The sequence below is a fragment of the Engystomops pustulosus genome, chromosome 7, assembly GCF_040894005.1.
Source record: "Engystomops pustulosus chromosome 7, aEngPut4.maternal, whole genome shotgun sequence".
Taxonomy (NCBI): Eukaryota; Metazoa; Chordata; class Amphibia; order Anura; family Leptodactylidae; genus Engystomops; species Engystomops pustulosus.
Window position 1 is genome coordinate 168,966,260 of NC_092417.1, and position 16,118 is coordinate 168,982,377.

Consider the following 16,118-nt stretch of genomic DNA (forward strand, 5'->3'; position numbering starts at 1 on the left):
CACTATGGAGAGGGGCGGGGGGAGAAGTGCTCACATACTCTCCCTGGCGCCAACATACTATAGTACGGCGGGCACACGTTAGTGTAAATATAGCCTTTTTCCGTTTTATTGCTGTTTTAGCTCCTATCACTCAGTGATGGTCAGTGTAAGATTCCAGAGTGTGAATAGGGAATCTCTAAGCAGACACTTCATTATCCCTCTGTGCTATGAGATGCTGTGTGCTGACAATGTGCTTAGATTACCAGGGTACAGGGTTTATATACACTTTCATTTAGCTTCTGAACATTCACTAGTATCTAACACATAGATAGAGAGAGACAAGACAGTTTAGAGATGATGAGATCCATGAGATGGATATAACACACAATCACACTCAGCTCTGCTATATCTCTACAGCTCTGCTTTGCTATATACCTCCTTCTCCTACTATAAAGATATTGGGGCTCATTTACTAAGGGTCCGAATCGCGCATTTTCGTTGGGTGTCCTGAATATTTCCGATTTGCGACAAATTGCCCCGGGATTTTGGCGCACGCGATCGGATTGTGGCGCATCTGATTCGGAGAAGCCGCAGAATTTTTTTTAAAAATTGTGTCACAAGAATAGCACTCACATGCACCAGGAAGAACAGGAAGAAGAAGGTGAACTGCGGCGGACTTCAGCGCAGCAGCGACACCTGCTGGATATCGGGCGCACCACCTTTGTGAATCCCGGCAGACCCGAATCAGCGTCGGAGAAAGTGCTGCGGGATCGTGACTGGACTGGGTAAGTAAATGTGCCCCATTATCTTATCTGTAGCTTGTAGAGTAAACTCTGCACATTGCTTCCCAGCAGGAAGTGCCTGTGTCTGAGCTTGTAATTGAGAGGGGGAGAGACAGGAAGCAGGCGGCACTGCAGTGTGCAGAAAGGAGAAACTATTCATGAGAAAAATCTGCCCTGCCCGACCATAGTCAGAAGATTTATGGTCGGATCCAGGGGAAACCAAAATTGTATAACACCAGGAATGATAGAGACAGGTCAGAGTTATTTCTGTAAATTGTTGTTAAAAACAGTGAATTAGAAAATGTGTTATTTTGTTATCCTGCGTACATTTAAGAATCTTGTCTTCATAGGAATAGCCCTTTAACTGTTTTGTAGGACAACTTTGACCATGATACATTGTTGCACGCTTGACACAGGGTGCGGCTATTTAGCTCCACCTACTAAGACGATCACATAATTATGGAGAAGTAATTGTGTAAGTGAATCTCATTTATCTTTTAGGACTTCAGTATTGAGTATTTTACCATATTTTGCATTTCATAATTCTCTCCAGATTCTCATATTGCAATCTAAGGGATTATACTGGAAGCCGCCTATTAGATTTCAATATTTGTGTAAATTCTTCAATATCCATGGCAATGTGTCAGGAGATTTACGGACGCGGTTTTCTGAAATTGCCTTACGCTAAGTTCTGCCAATTTTACACTGAATATTGGCCAAAGAAAATGTATCATTTTATGATTTGTGAGAATCGGGCCAATGGCATTTCCAGGGTATCAGTTTCTGTAAAAAGCAAAGTCCGTCTGTAAAATGACTTTCTCTGGTTTCCAAAGATCATATTTAAAACTTTGCATTGGACGTTTTTCGAGAAATTTTAGTTTTTCTATAAGGGGAGGATTTTTTAAAATGTGTTGAAGAAAAGACTTTCCAAGAGTTGAAAGAAATGATGAAGAAGAGATATAAATGGTGTTAGGGAATTAAAGGGGGTTTCCAGGAGTATGATATTGTTCTGACAGTGCTTATAATAATAATTCTTTATTTATATAGCGCACACAGATTATGCAGCGCTGCACAAGCATGTCAAATTGGTCCCTGTCCCCAAGGGGCTCACAATCTAAACAACCTAACAGTATGTTTTGGAGTGTGGGAGGAAACCGGAGTACCCGGAGGAACACCACGCAAACATGGAGAGAACATACAAACTCTTTGCAGATGTTGACCTGGGTGGGATTCGAACCCAGGACCCCAGTGTTGCAAGGCAGAAGTGCTACTCACTCAGCCACCGTGCCGCCCTAGCGCCATACATTGTATAGTGGTCGTGCTATGTATTGCACCTAAATATAGTAATAGCACAAAATGTGGCCATGATTTATTGATTGAAGCCCTTTTCCATATGGGTGATGTCACACTAGGGGGTCATTTACTGAGGGCCCGATTCGCGTGTTTGCGACGGGTTAACCGAATTTTTCCGTTTTGCGCTGATTTTCCCTGAATTGCCCCGGGTTTTTGGCGCACGCGATCGGATTGTGTCGCATTGGGGAGCGTGGCCGTAAAAAATCCCAATGGATTCGGAAAACCCGCCGCATTGTTTTAAAAAAAGTGTTGCTCGCCACGCGCTTACCTTCACCCACGATGGCTCGGTGAACTTCAGTGCTTTTCGATGCTCTTCAGCGCAGCAGCGACACCTAGTGGACGTCGGAGGAACTGCCTTAGTGAATCTCAGCTGGACCCGAATCCACCGCAAAGAATGCGCTTCTGGATCGCGAATGGACCGGGTAAGTAAATCTGCCCCATGGTGTTTTTAGGCCGTTTTTGGGCCGTTTATAGTTTTCAGATCATAAAAAATGCAGGTGTTTTTGTCCAGTCTTCCGAATTTGCGCAATCAAAAACGGACAAAAACGCATGCGTTTTTTACGATCTGAAACTAAAAACGGCCTAAAAACACCATGTGTGACATCACCTTATGATATCAGTGTCAACTAAGCAACATGACCAACAGACATAAGTCATATAAGTAAGAAGTGAAACCCTTGCTCCCCTAGTGTTTCTGCCACTAAGAACAGCTGAAAAGTGTGTGTGAGGGGAGGGGGGGGGGGGGTAAAAGGTAGATGTGATGGTAGATTCCTCCTGCTGCCTTTGCCCTGATCTGTCATTTAATAATCCTGGAACCTAAGTTGTTAAATACTTAATTTAAGTAATATGTAAATTTGCTGCAGAGGCTACTGGGGTGTCGAGTAGCTTTAGCTCCCAGTACCAGGGGCAGGCAAATACACACCCAAGTAGCCTCTGCAGGTAATTTACATATTACTAAAATAAACTTTTTAACAAGTTAGGTTCCAGGATTACCGTATTTTTTGGACTATAAGGCACACAAAAAATCCTTTTGATTTTCTCAGAAATCAAAGGTGTGCCTTATAGTCCAATGCGCCTTATATATGAACCGTACTTACAGACAACAGCTGCCTTGAACTGTGCACAGGTCTGCCTCCTGCTGGTCATTCATCCTTATAATCAGGTGTGCCTTATAATCCGGTGTGCCTTATATATGAACCTAAACGTTTCAGCAGGCATTTATTGATGGTGCGCCTTATACTCCGGTACGCTTTATAGTCCGAAAAATATTGTATTAAATTACAGATCAGGGCAAAGGCAGCAGGAGGAATCTACCATCACATCTACTTCTGATAGTAGAATCCTCATGATAGGTTTCCTTTAACCCCCTTATATCATATTGAAATCCTATCCTGAAGATAAACCATATATACAGACAGTCCCCGGGTTACGTACAAGAAAGGTTCCATAGGTTTGTTCTTAAGTTGAATTTGTATGTAAGTCGAAACTGTATATTTTATAATTGTAGTTCTAGACAATTTTTTTTCTTTTCCCCGGGACCAAGGATTTCTGGGACCAAGGATTATCAATAAAGTTTCATTACAGACACCTTACAGCTGATTATTGCAGTCTTAGACTATAGTAACATCCAGAGAGATTCACCAGAGGTCACAGGGGGCAGAGGGGTCCGTCTGTAACTAGGGGTTGTCTGTAAGTCGGGTGTCCTTAAGTAGGGGACCGCCTGTATATTAAAGACCATGGAAAACCCCTTAAATTCTGTGCACTTCACTAAATAACCACTTTGTAGAAATTGTAACATTGGAAGTTTGTAAATTAAACTTTTCTGTATAAAGAAACTTTTAGCAGGAAAGTTCAGTTTTTGGTGTGAAAGTTCAGCTGAAGGGACCATGCACTGGGGTTACATTACACGTGTTTGCTCAGTCAGGTATGTACTCGTGACCTTGTTCTCCATTCCTTTGTTGTCTGTTTGGATGATAAATATTCTGTCACTGAATTTATCTTAGGAAGGTGTGACTACTGTTTTGATAAACTATAAAGCAATGCACGGTGCCTATGAGACATACAGGGGTAACGCATGTACAGACTTATTCGGTATTCATGCCAAGGGCAGGGTAAGGATGGCAGAGTTTATTTTGGATTGCTATCTTAGCACAGATGCCCCCTGGCACATAGTGGGGCAGATTTAATTACCCGGTCCTGTCACAATCCCGTGGTGCGTTGTCCTACGTGGATTCGGGTCCGATCCGATTCACTAAGATCATGCGTCCGAGTTCCTGCATGTGTCGCTGCTGTGCCGAGGTCCGCCGGAGTTCACCTGCTTCTTCCCGGTGCATGTGAGTGCTTGATGTTGCGACACAAAACCTTTTTTAAATTCCACGATTTGTCCGAATCCGTCGGGTTGTCCGACGGCCACGCCCCCCCAATTTCTGTCACGTGCAAGCCGGCTCCGATGTGTCCAAATCCGATCACGTGTGCCAAAATCCCGGGGCAATTCGGGGCAAAATGAAAATATTCGGAAAACCCGACAAAAGTGCAGCGATCGGACCCTTAGTAAATGAGCCCCAATGGGTTTCATTATAAACCCCATAACCTATAAACCCCAAAAGCATTGGCCCTTTAAATGAAAGATTTTGAGTATCCTCTGTGTACAGCAGAACATGGACCCCATTTTGCTCGTAGTTTTTGTTTGTAGTAACACGCAGTTACTGTATATTGGAATTTTAGTGGAAATTAACTAACCTCTTGGGGACTGCCCATAGTACATGTACATCCTCAAGAGGTTAAGAGTGCTGTTAGACCATAGCGTTTTCAATCCGTTTTGAAATGGAATCAAAGTGCACAGGGGGCGGGCCACCACCGATCCCAGGTGCTTTTCTATCTTATCTCTGTTTGTTTTGGCTACTTTGGCTACTTGTTTTGGTCGTTTTTTCTGTCTGCTTCTTTGGTAATTTATCAATCTCACTTTTTCCTTTTGTTAAAGGACATCTACCACCAGGATGAAGGATTGTAAATCAAGCACACTGATATACTGGTATGTGCCCCGACGGACATTTCAAAATGTCCCCAAAAAGACGCAAATATTGCAATGCGCAAAAAAGACAAAAAAAACTGGAAGGAAAATTAAGATAAATGACACCCAAAGAGTCACATATTCACGTTAAACATCTCAGGTGCCACATTTAAAGAGCTACTAAGACACCAGCGGAAAAAAACAGATGCCTGCGACATTGACTTTTAACTGGGTTCCTTTGGAGTTCCTAAGATGCCCTCATAAAGAGTCTTAGGGTACATACACACAGCCATATGCCCAACCAGCCGCAGCCTGGCGGGGATACCGCTCTGTGCTGGAGAGGAGGAGGTGACCCCCTCCATAGAGAAAAGCGGCGCACGGCTGCACACACTGGCAAAGATAGAGCATGCTCTATCTTTTCTCCGTGTACAGGGCAGATGTGTGGCACCATACCGCCGCCGGGCCGCCATTGACGTCTATGGGGACGTATATGCGGAACAACTATACGGGGAAACCGAAAAATAAAAGGAGTGGAATAAAAAATGCAGATTTGAAAAACAAGGGGGCACATTTACTGAGAACAGTGCAAACTGGGCACACATATCCATAACGCACGTTATCCATAAATCTGGCGCCACTTTTATTTTGTGCACCTTTCACATCGCCCATTTCGGTGCAGAAATTTATGTTGCATGAAGCTTAGTCACAAAAAGGTCACATGCGACACAAATGTGGTGCGGACACTTCTTAAATACATGCACAAGCTGTTTGCACTGAAAAGAAAGTGCAAAGAAAGAGCAAAGTCTGACAGAAAACTGGCGCACGGTCCTTAGTCAATGTGCCCTGTGGTCTTGAAGGGGTTAACAAAATAAGGGATTTTTTTCCCCTCCAACACAGCGTCATGCTATTGCACATAATATATTTTACAAAGGGGCCCCCGGCGCCTCTTGCAAGGCCTCCCCCCCATGTCCCGGGGTGGCCCTGGCTCACTGGACAAATTTCATTAGATCATTATTTGTTCTCCACTTTGAGCTAAATACAAAGTCGCCTGTAATTTCGTGTTGTCTCCTTTTGACAGCGAGCACATCACAGAATAATTGCAGTGGCCCTTGTATTCTTCGCCTGCAGTTAAAACGGTAACAAAACCCTATTTTACAGGAATTACCACCCAGGACCCCGGTGTGTGAAGCCGCTCAAGCATTTCATCTACACTGAGCCGCAGTGTTATTGTTTTGTAATGAGGACAATGCTGTTTGATGCTCCCCAGAAAGTAAAGGTCAGATCCAATTTTTCTGGGGGCACACGATGCTCTATCCAAAAAAAAAAAAATCTCTTAGGAAGGTTTTTTTTTTAACTTCTTTAACTCCAGGATTTCTGTGTCCTGCCTTTGAGCCTAATATTTGTAGTTACTATTGTTATACAAAGCTACATGGCACAATCCGATCCACAATAGTTACATTGTGCACAGATGATTGACTTTATTTCAATCGGATCTAGAACTGTTCTGACTGTCCCCTATTACATTTCTCTATTACTTATTATCTATTTATTATCTATTACTTACTTATCTATTGTAAAGGCAGTGATAGGGATAACCGCACCTCCAAATAGGATACATCTAAACTCAACAAGAATAAAATGTAACTAAATGCATAAAAAGTATAGTATTGTATAGTAGGACTTAGACTGTTCACATCCCTGTAGAAGAAGGTATACAGGCAATCCCCGGGTTACGTACAAGATAGGTTCCATAGGTTTGTTCTTAAGTTGAATTTGTATGTTAGTCGAAACTGTATATTTTATGATTGTAGATCCAGACAAAAATTTTTTGGTCCCAGTGACAATTGGATTTTCAAAATTTTTTGCTGTAATGGCACCAAGGATTATCAATAAAGTTTCATTACAGACACCTTACAGCTGATCATTGCAGCCTGGGATTAAAGTATTATCCAGAGAGGTCACCAGAGGTCACAGTGGACAAAGAGGTCCGTCTGTAACTAGGGGTCATCTGTAAGTCGGATGTCTTTAAGTAGAGGACCGCCTGTATTGTGGAGTAGTATCAGGCACAACCCGATATATGGAAAGGCCACTTGGTTCTGCTGATGTGTCTTGGATATTGGACTCATTAATAAGTGACCCTTTTAATATACAGGCAGTCCACGGGTTACGTACAAGATAGGTTCCTTCGGTTTGTACTTACCGTATATATTCGAGTATAAGCCGAGACCACTAATTTCAACACAAAAAAACTGGGAAAACCTATTGACTCGAGTATAAGCCGAGGGTGGGAAATGCATTGGTCATAGCCTCCAAGTATATAGCCTGCCAGACCCTGTAGTGTATAGCCTGCCAGCCCCCTGTAGTATACAGCCTGCCCAGTCTGTCTCTGATGCTCCGGTCCTGCCTCGGGTCCTTCGGTCCTCTTCGGATTCTTCCGAAGAGGAGCGGAAAAACGTGAAGAGGATCCGAAGGACCCGCGGCGGCACCGGAGCATCGAATCAAGCATAGGACCTACGGGTGACGTCGGAAAGGTGAGTTTTAACTTATTTTTTTTCTTGACTCGAGTATAAGCCAAGTTTTGTGCTGAAAAACTAGGCTTATACTCGAGTATATATGGTAAGTTGAATTTATATGTAAGTGAGAACTGTATATTTTATAATTGTAGCTCCGGACAACATTTTTTTGGTCCCAGTGACAATTGGATTTTCAAAATTTTTTGCTGTAATTGGACCAAGGATTATCAATAAAGCTTCATTACAGACACCTTACAGCTGATCAGTGCAGCCTGGGACTATAGTAACAGCCAGAGAGCTTCACCAGAGGTCACAGGGGGCAGAGGGGTCCGTCTGTAACTAGGGGTCGTCTGTAAGTCGGGTGTCCTTAAGTAGGACATTTTACATATAATACATATACAACATAATACATATAAGTTATGTTTACAATAAATAATAATTTAGTCCACCTTTCTTTATCAAAATATTAAATGAAAATATTATTCCTGGAATCCCATTTCGGTTACATTACAAGTATTGATCTTTGACTGTTACCTGTAATATTCGGGTATCAAAACATCTATTTATTCTAAGAACAAAGTTTGTACTGATCTGCCCCCTGCTGGTAGATGTGGAAAATGGTCACTCATGAAAATCATAAAGTTAGGGCTATTTTACATTGGTGTTATTTTTCACATCCGTGGTTCAATGATTTTCACAGATACTACACAAAGCCATTGGGGCACATTTACTAAGAACAGTGCAGTGTGTACTATGTGCAGTGTGCGTCAGATTAAGTACTTCTGGTGCACATTCCTCATGAATCTGGCGCCCCCTGTACTGCCCCGACAGAGTGCACTAACTTTTTTTTGGTGCACCTTTAACATGGGGCGTGCGACAATCAATAAATACCTGTACAAGCAGCTTGCACTAAAAAGAACGTGCAAAATCCGACAGAAAACTGGTGCAAGTACCTTGGTAAAGTGCCCTATTGTTTTCAATGAGTGTTTTCACATTGGGTTATTGGCTGCACCGTACCCCTCCCGTATGGCGCCGTGCACCCCTTGCCGGCCTATGGGGGACATATATATGCAACGTATATACATCACCGTATATACGTCCCCCATACGTCTGTGTGAATAAGGCCTTAATGTTCTCGTTTCAGTTTAATTAATTCTCTTCAACCATTTATGTGTTTTATGGTTGACACAATGGGGGTCATTTACTAAGAGCCCAAATCGCGTTTTCCCGACGTGTTACCAAAATATTTCAGTTTTGCGCCGATTTCCCCTGAATTGCCCCGGGATTTTGGCGCACACGAACGGATTGTGGCGCATCGGCGCTGGCATGCATGCGACGGAAATCGGTGGCGTGGCCGAACGGATTCGGAAAAACCGCCGCCTTTAAAAAAAATAATAGTGTCGTTGAGCTTGCACTTACCTTCACTAGGAATAGGCCGGTGAACTTGAGTGCGTTCCGATGCTTTTCAGCACAACAGAGCCACCTGGTGGACGTCGGAGGAACTGCCTTAATGAACCGCAGAGAATGCGCCGCTGGATCGCGAATGGACCGGGGAAGTAAATCTGCCCCATTATCATAAGTCCAGCATCTCCATCTCCTTTTGCCTGATGTATTGGAAATGGGTTTTTAAACACAATTAAAATGCACCCAAAAACACATCATGTGAGTGTGGCCTGAATTTTGGTCCTGATTTATTTGTGTCCACACCCAAATAAAATGAATAATAATTCTTTATTGAAAAGCAAATGTGGCTATGTTAAAATATAACTTTTAATTAGATCAAATATAAAAAATGTGTTAAAATCCAGATATCACATACAATACACTGAATGACGCCGCTCAGCAATAAACCTCTGGTACTCAATGATATATAAATGAGCGCAACCAGAGCAAGAATATCACCGGCTATTAATCATGTGTGACAAAATGAAATTCAGTCAACTAATTCGATGACCAGATACTATCACACAATACTGATAAAAAACAGAGGGGGTCATTTACTAAGGGCCCGATTTGCGTTTTCACGACGTGTTACCCGAATATTTCCGATTTGCGCCGATTTCCCCTGAATCGCCCCGGGATTTTGCCGCACGCGATCAGATTGTGGCGCATCGGCGCTGGCATGCACGCGACAGAAATCAGGGGCGTGGCCGAACGAAAACCCGACGGATTCGGAAAAACCGCTGCATTTAAAACAAAAAATCTGTCGCGGAGCTTGCACTTACCTTCACTCAGCCTGCCTCGGTGAACTCCAGCGCATTCCGATGCTTTTCAGTGCAGCAGTGCCACCTGGTGGACGGCGGAGGAACTACCTTAATAAATCCTGGCCAGACCCAAATCCAGCGCAGAGAACGCGCCGCTGGATCGCGAATGGAACGGGTAAGTAAATCTGCCTCAGAGAGTCAATTGCTAATGCCTCATATACATAACCGCAAATAAAGGGGGAATAAAATAGAATGATCTCACCCAGTCATGCGGCGTGGTAGCGGTGGGATGATCCAGGACGTGTTGCCCTGATGTGAAGAAGTGGCCCTAGTCTTCACTTCTCCTATCACCCCGTTGTTCCTGCCCTGACAAGGGCTGTCCCACACTTGCCCTAGTGGCTATGCTGTCCCTAGATGTCCATAGGGTATCAGAGTTTTTTCAGGCAGATGACTAACATACCAACGCGTTTCCCCCCATTTCTTCCGGGGTTCATCAGGGGATACCAAGCAAGTGTTACTCTGCAGGATGCAGAATTGCCGAGATCTATGCCTGACAAGTGCTTCCCCAAGTGTAGGAGGAAGCCACGGTGAGGATTGGCAGTGGCCGTTCCTCCACATGACCCGGCCGTCACAGGCGTGCAGGTCTCTATGCTGGCGTGTGCAGCCACAGAGCCACATTTGCTTTTCAATATTTCTTGATTTCTTCAGTACTGTCCAATCTTTTGGTACCTTCTAAAGGACCATTTTTGGTTTGCAAATTGCGGTACCAATTAAAAATCACCTGGGATATACCCATGATTGTTGGCCCTGGTGTTTCTCTACAAGATTGACTCTGTTGCTTATATTTGTAATAATAATTCTTCATATAGCACCCACAGATTATGCAGCGCTGAACACAGTTTGCCAAAATTGGTCCCTGTCCCCATGGGGCTCACAATCTAATCCACCTACCAATATGTTTAGTGGTGTGGGAGGAAACCAGAGGAAACTCACGCAAACACGGAGAGAACATACAAACTTTTTGCAGATGTTGACCTGGATGGGTATTGAACCCAGGACCCCAGCGCTGCAAGGCTGTAGTGCTAACCACTGAGCCACCGTGCTGCCCTAAAATTAAAAAGTTTGCAGTTTTCACATTGTAGGAATAAATGATTCTGTTCCCCGAGACATTTCTAGTAAAATAATTGTGTGCCCAAAAAGTAGTGAAATGTTGAGAGGGTTATTTAGTTGACAGACAGCAACAATTAACAACCCCCCCCTACCCTCCCCAAAGCTATTATGTTGCTCGTCTGAAAGCAGGTGACATGTATTCGTGTGTTTCTTGCAGAATGATCTCATTAAGGTGTTAGGTTCGTCTGTGCGGCTCATTGTAGCCGCTCTCATTCCAGCAGTAGGCCGGGCGCTAAACCTATAACAACCCATCGCGTTCAGTCCAGACAAGACCCCATCAAAGCGGCCGGATTATCTCTTGTGGGTGCGATTACCAGCCATCACTTACCTTTAAAACACTTATTTGTAATTTGATGTCTTCAAAGGGTTTCGTCAGGGAAATCCTCCGATTCTTGGCGACGTTACTGACAAGCAGCAAAGCCTCGTCATGGAGCTCCATCAGTCTGGGGCAACACGGAGGAGATTGGCGAGAGTGTCGCCACACAACAGGTGAAGGGGATTAGGATGTCAGAACTGATGTAACTTCTTAATGAGATAAGACGTGGAGGGAACAGAGAACATGTACTGTTTAGCTCTGGAACGAATGGATTGCAATGGCTGCCGAATGTCTGCAATACGACCTAACTGTATTGTCCCAATCCATAAAGGGAATCTCCCACCACCCACACTTCCTATATAAGAAATCTATCATCAAAATGTAATATTGAAAAAATAGATAGAGTTATAGGTCTATCTTGTTGCTCTATACCAGTGGTGGCGAACCTATGGCACGGGTGCCAGAAGTGGCACTTAGAGCCCTCTCAGTGGGCACTCAGGCTGTTGTCCCATGGTAGAGTTTGCCAGACAGGGATCCTACTACAGTCCCAGGACTTGCCATGCTTAGTATTAGCATACCTGAGACTGCAGGAAGAGGAAGGAGGTGTGGACAGGGTCAGGTTATCATTGGAGCTCCTTCTGTGTGACCCCTGAATCATCCTCTGCAGGGAGCTGTCAAGGGAAGCTCTAGTGGCAATCCAAATTTCCTCTCCTTGGAGATATTGGTGCCCTCAGGCCCATTGAAAGCTGTGGTACAGGTTACTGCTTGAATTGCTGTTTTGGCACTTTGCAAAACATATGCAGGTTTTGGGTTGCAGTTTGGGCACTCGACCTCCAAAAGGTTCGCCATCGCTGCTCTATACTGACATTAAAGGAAATCTACCATCAGAATCCATCACGATAAACGTACTCATACTTCTACACACTTCCAGGCACCGTCACTGTGGTAATCTTCTTATATTTGTTATCCATGATGTCCTTCCTTCTAAAATCAACCAATAAAATAATGCTAATGAGCCAAAAGGCAAACGCAGACAAAGTCGCGCCCACCGGGGCGGGCCTCGGCCCGATCGCATCAGCGTTTCTATGTAAATTAACACAAAACATCGGCGGCTCGTTTCCGATCGCAGGCGTTTCCATAGAAACGCCAATGCGATCGGGCCGAGGCCCGCCCCGGCGGGCGCGAATTTGTCTGCGTTTGCATTTGCAAGCGCAGACAAAGCGCTATGTGTGGCACCAGCCTAAGGGTCCTGCAGGCCTCATTTTTGTTGGTTTTCCTGACTTTCTGAGGGCGCGTTCACACGTTGCGCTTTCGTCGCGTTCATAACGCGCCGCTAGCGCACAGTGGGCGGGGCTCGGGCCGATCGCATATGCGTTTCCCGGGAAACGCATGCGATTGATAACCCGATCGCATGCGTTTCTCTGGAAACGCATATGCGATCGCCCCAAACTCCGCCCCCTGTGCGCTAGCGTCGCGTTATGAACGCGACGCAAGCGCAACGTGTGAACGCGCCCTGAGGATCGTGCCGGGGATTGTGTCGCTCGCGACTGGATTTTGGCACATTGGCACCGGCTTTCATGCGACAGAAATTGGGGGGCGTGCTGTCGGACAGATTTGGACTAAGCGCAGTATTTAACATTTAAATTTGTGTCGCATCCAATGCACTTACATGCACCGGGAGGAAGATGGTGAACTCCGGGGGACTTGATCGGGGGAAGCGACACAAGTAGGAAATCGGGGCACACAATCTTCTTGAATCGCGGCAGATGTGCATTCCGACGGACAGTCCGATTCGGGGATCATACAGGGACCGGGTGAGTAAATATGCCCTAGTCTTCTAGGAGAGACTATCTCAACCTAGTGTCACAACCCAGATGTGGCCTCTGATACCAAGGGTCCTGAGCTCAAATTCGATCTGAGACACAGTTTAAAAATGAGTTTCAGTATTATATATATACTATTATATGGTGTTGTGGGATTGAGACACAGCTTCCATAGACTTTTGTGAATTAGTGGTTTACACTGGCTTCTTGGCTGCAGCCACCCCCTTCCGGAGACCTTGGAATGGATTAGTTACATCAATTGCATAAGGTCTGGGAAAATTGGGTGTTCTGAATGGCACTGCCTTGGTGTGAAAGGACACCAGAACAACCTGATGAAGGTTGATGACAATCAATTGATGAAGAAATGCTATACCCTTATACCAACTGATAGATAACCAACACAAAGAACACATCATTCCAGTGTGTCAAAATGCATGGTCTCCCTGTTCTTTATTAAAATCCACTACACATGAATTGTGTCATAAATGTCACATTGACAGATATCACAGTGGGTGCAGAGGGGTGATTGTCCCTGGTGTCAAAAGGGGAAGAGAAAAGCTTCCTGTTAACAAAGAAAAGGCTGAAAAACTCATGTTAGATGTCAAAATAAAGATGTCTTAATCATATAATATGATAATACTAATGCTGACAGATGCTTGTAGCCATTGCATCTGTCAGCTCCTTCTATCCTGCAGCTCACTCCTGCCCCTTCTTCATGCTGCTGTTAACTTTTGAATGGTGGCATCTAGTATTGCAGTTCTGATGCCATTTTAAAGAGGAGAAATTCCCCTTTATAGCAGCCATAGTTAAAGAATGGGAGCGGTATATAAAAATTCCATTTCTAACTGTAACTTTAAGACTTCATGCACCCGAATATATGGAGGCCCGTGATCTGGCCGTAGGTCACAGCCCCCGTAGACATCTATGGCACCTGGTCACGGTGCAATGAGCACACGTTGTCTCACTACACAGTGACTAAGCCAGACTCAGTGGATATCTCTGGTTCTGTAGCACCTAGAAACACAGAAATTGTGATATTAAGTGGGGAGTTCTCCTCTTCAAAACTGCACAAGAACTGTGTTTCTATGTTGCTTCAGAAGATATGGCTGTTGTAATTTGGTCTTATTTTCAGAGTATAATTTGTAACAATTTTTTTTTTCAACTGGAAGACTGATTTTAGGAAAAGGAGTCCTCATTTCATTAAGAAATTGTGGGGCCCCATCACGCTAGTAATCATTCATCTTGTGGATAGGTGAAAACATTTGTTTAGAGGACAACCCCTTTACCTAGGAGACCAATTCACCAACAAAACTCATTTCTAGATGATGCAATTAAGAGCAGGTCAGTTACGCAAAAGCTGCCAGAAGACGTCTCACATTTACACAAAAGTTTCCCTTGGTGAAAAAAATTAAGCTCCATCTCAATGGGCGCTGCCGACATCATCTTATCAGGCCTAGAAAGAAAGAGTTTCGGTTTTGAGTCATTACTGAAGGGGAGGGGCAGATTATTGTATTATTACCCATGTAATTCTCATGTCTGCTTAGTCTGGGGCTGCAGAATTACAGCAGTTCCTTTTTTTTATTTAGCCATAGGGTTATTTGCTACTGACACTAATACCAGCATTGTCTCTGTTCTGTCGCCAAATGCAAAACTTGCTTTTAACTGCAAAATTAGATTTCAGAATACATAGTTACATTAGTTCAGTCTCATAGAAGAAATGTATCACCTTTCCACTGGATACAGTGTAGAGAATAAGTATCTGATTGCTTGGGATCCAATTGGGGGACTCAAAGTCCTATAGAAAATCCAGTAGGTGCTATGCTCTCCTGCAATCCATAGGATTCCTGGGATGGAAGCACAATAGAAAGGAATGGAGTACAGACTGGGCATGCGCGCCTGCACTTCATACTTTATGGAAAATTCTGTGTCCATGCAGCCACCACTAGAGGGAGCTCACAATATGTTATAGAGCAACAAATGCTGATATTATTGCCTGCCAATACGATGGCAATAAGATTGTTCCCCACTAGTTGGAGGAGATTGATGTAAAAGAAGGTACTGACAAGGATGACACCAACCCAGAGTAAGTTTACAGAAATGCACATCAGGGTAGTGTCACCCCAGAATGGAGCACTCAGTGGCCCTCATTTATTAAAGCGTATGCGGCAGTTTTGTTTCTGATTCACTGAAAAGAATCTGCAAACTGCTTGCTGTCATGGGTGCTCCTGCACCCGTGTGCCTCCCTGTGCCCCCTTACGCCAGCAGCAGCTTCTCTTACCCAGCCGTGCTCCAGTGACGATCTCCTCGCTCCAGCATGCGACTCCCTGCCTCCTAGTGCACGCACGAGAAGGCGTCTGAAATTTAAAGGGCGAGCGCACCGCTAAATGGCGCTGGCCACCTGACAACCTATAAATGGCCAGCCTCTTCCTGTGACCCCTGCCGGATCTTTGTGCCTCATAGCCTTAGAGAAAGCTTTATCCCTATGCCTTGCGACTGTTTGCCGAATTCCCGTTGTGACCCCGGTTCCGTTCCTGACTACGCTCCTCTGCTGCCTGCCTTGACCTTTTGCCTTGCTCCTGACTCTGATCCTGTGCTGCCGTCCTGACCCCCTGCCTGTCCCTGACCCCGATACTGTCTCACAATTCTGTACCTGGAGTGACCTGGTGGTACCATGCCTCAGCAAGTCCAATCCGCTGTGCGGCGGGCTCTGGTGAAAACCGGTGGCCACTTAGACTCCGGTCCAAGGTGTCGGCTTACGTCATCGTCCCTGGTGGTACAGAGGATCCCCTACCCCTGATCCTGAGACTTGCACATGTATTATAGTAGTGTTCTGCACCTAAAGGGGTGTTCCGGTGCCGATTCGGACCGTCCGTCACATTTCTTATGCTCTATGTTAATGGTGCACCAAAAGGAGATGGTGCACACTTCCAGACTATTGCAGAGGGTGCCAGATCATTGAAGACCAGGC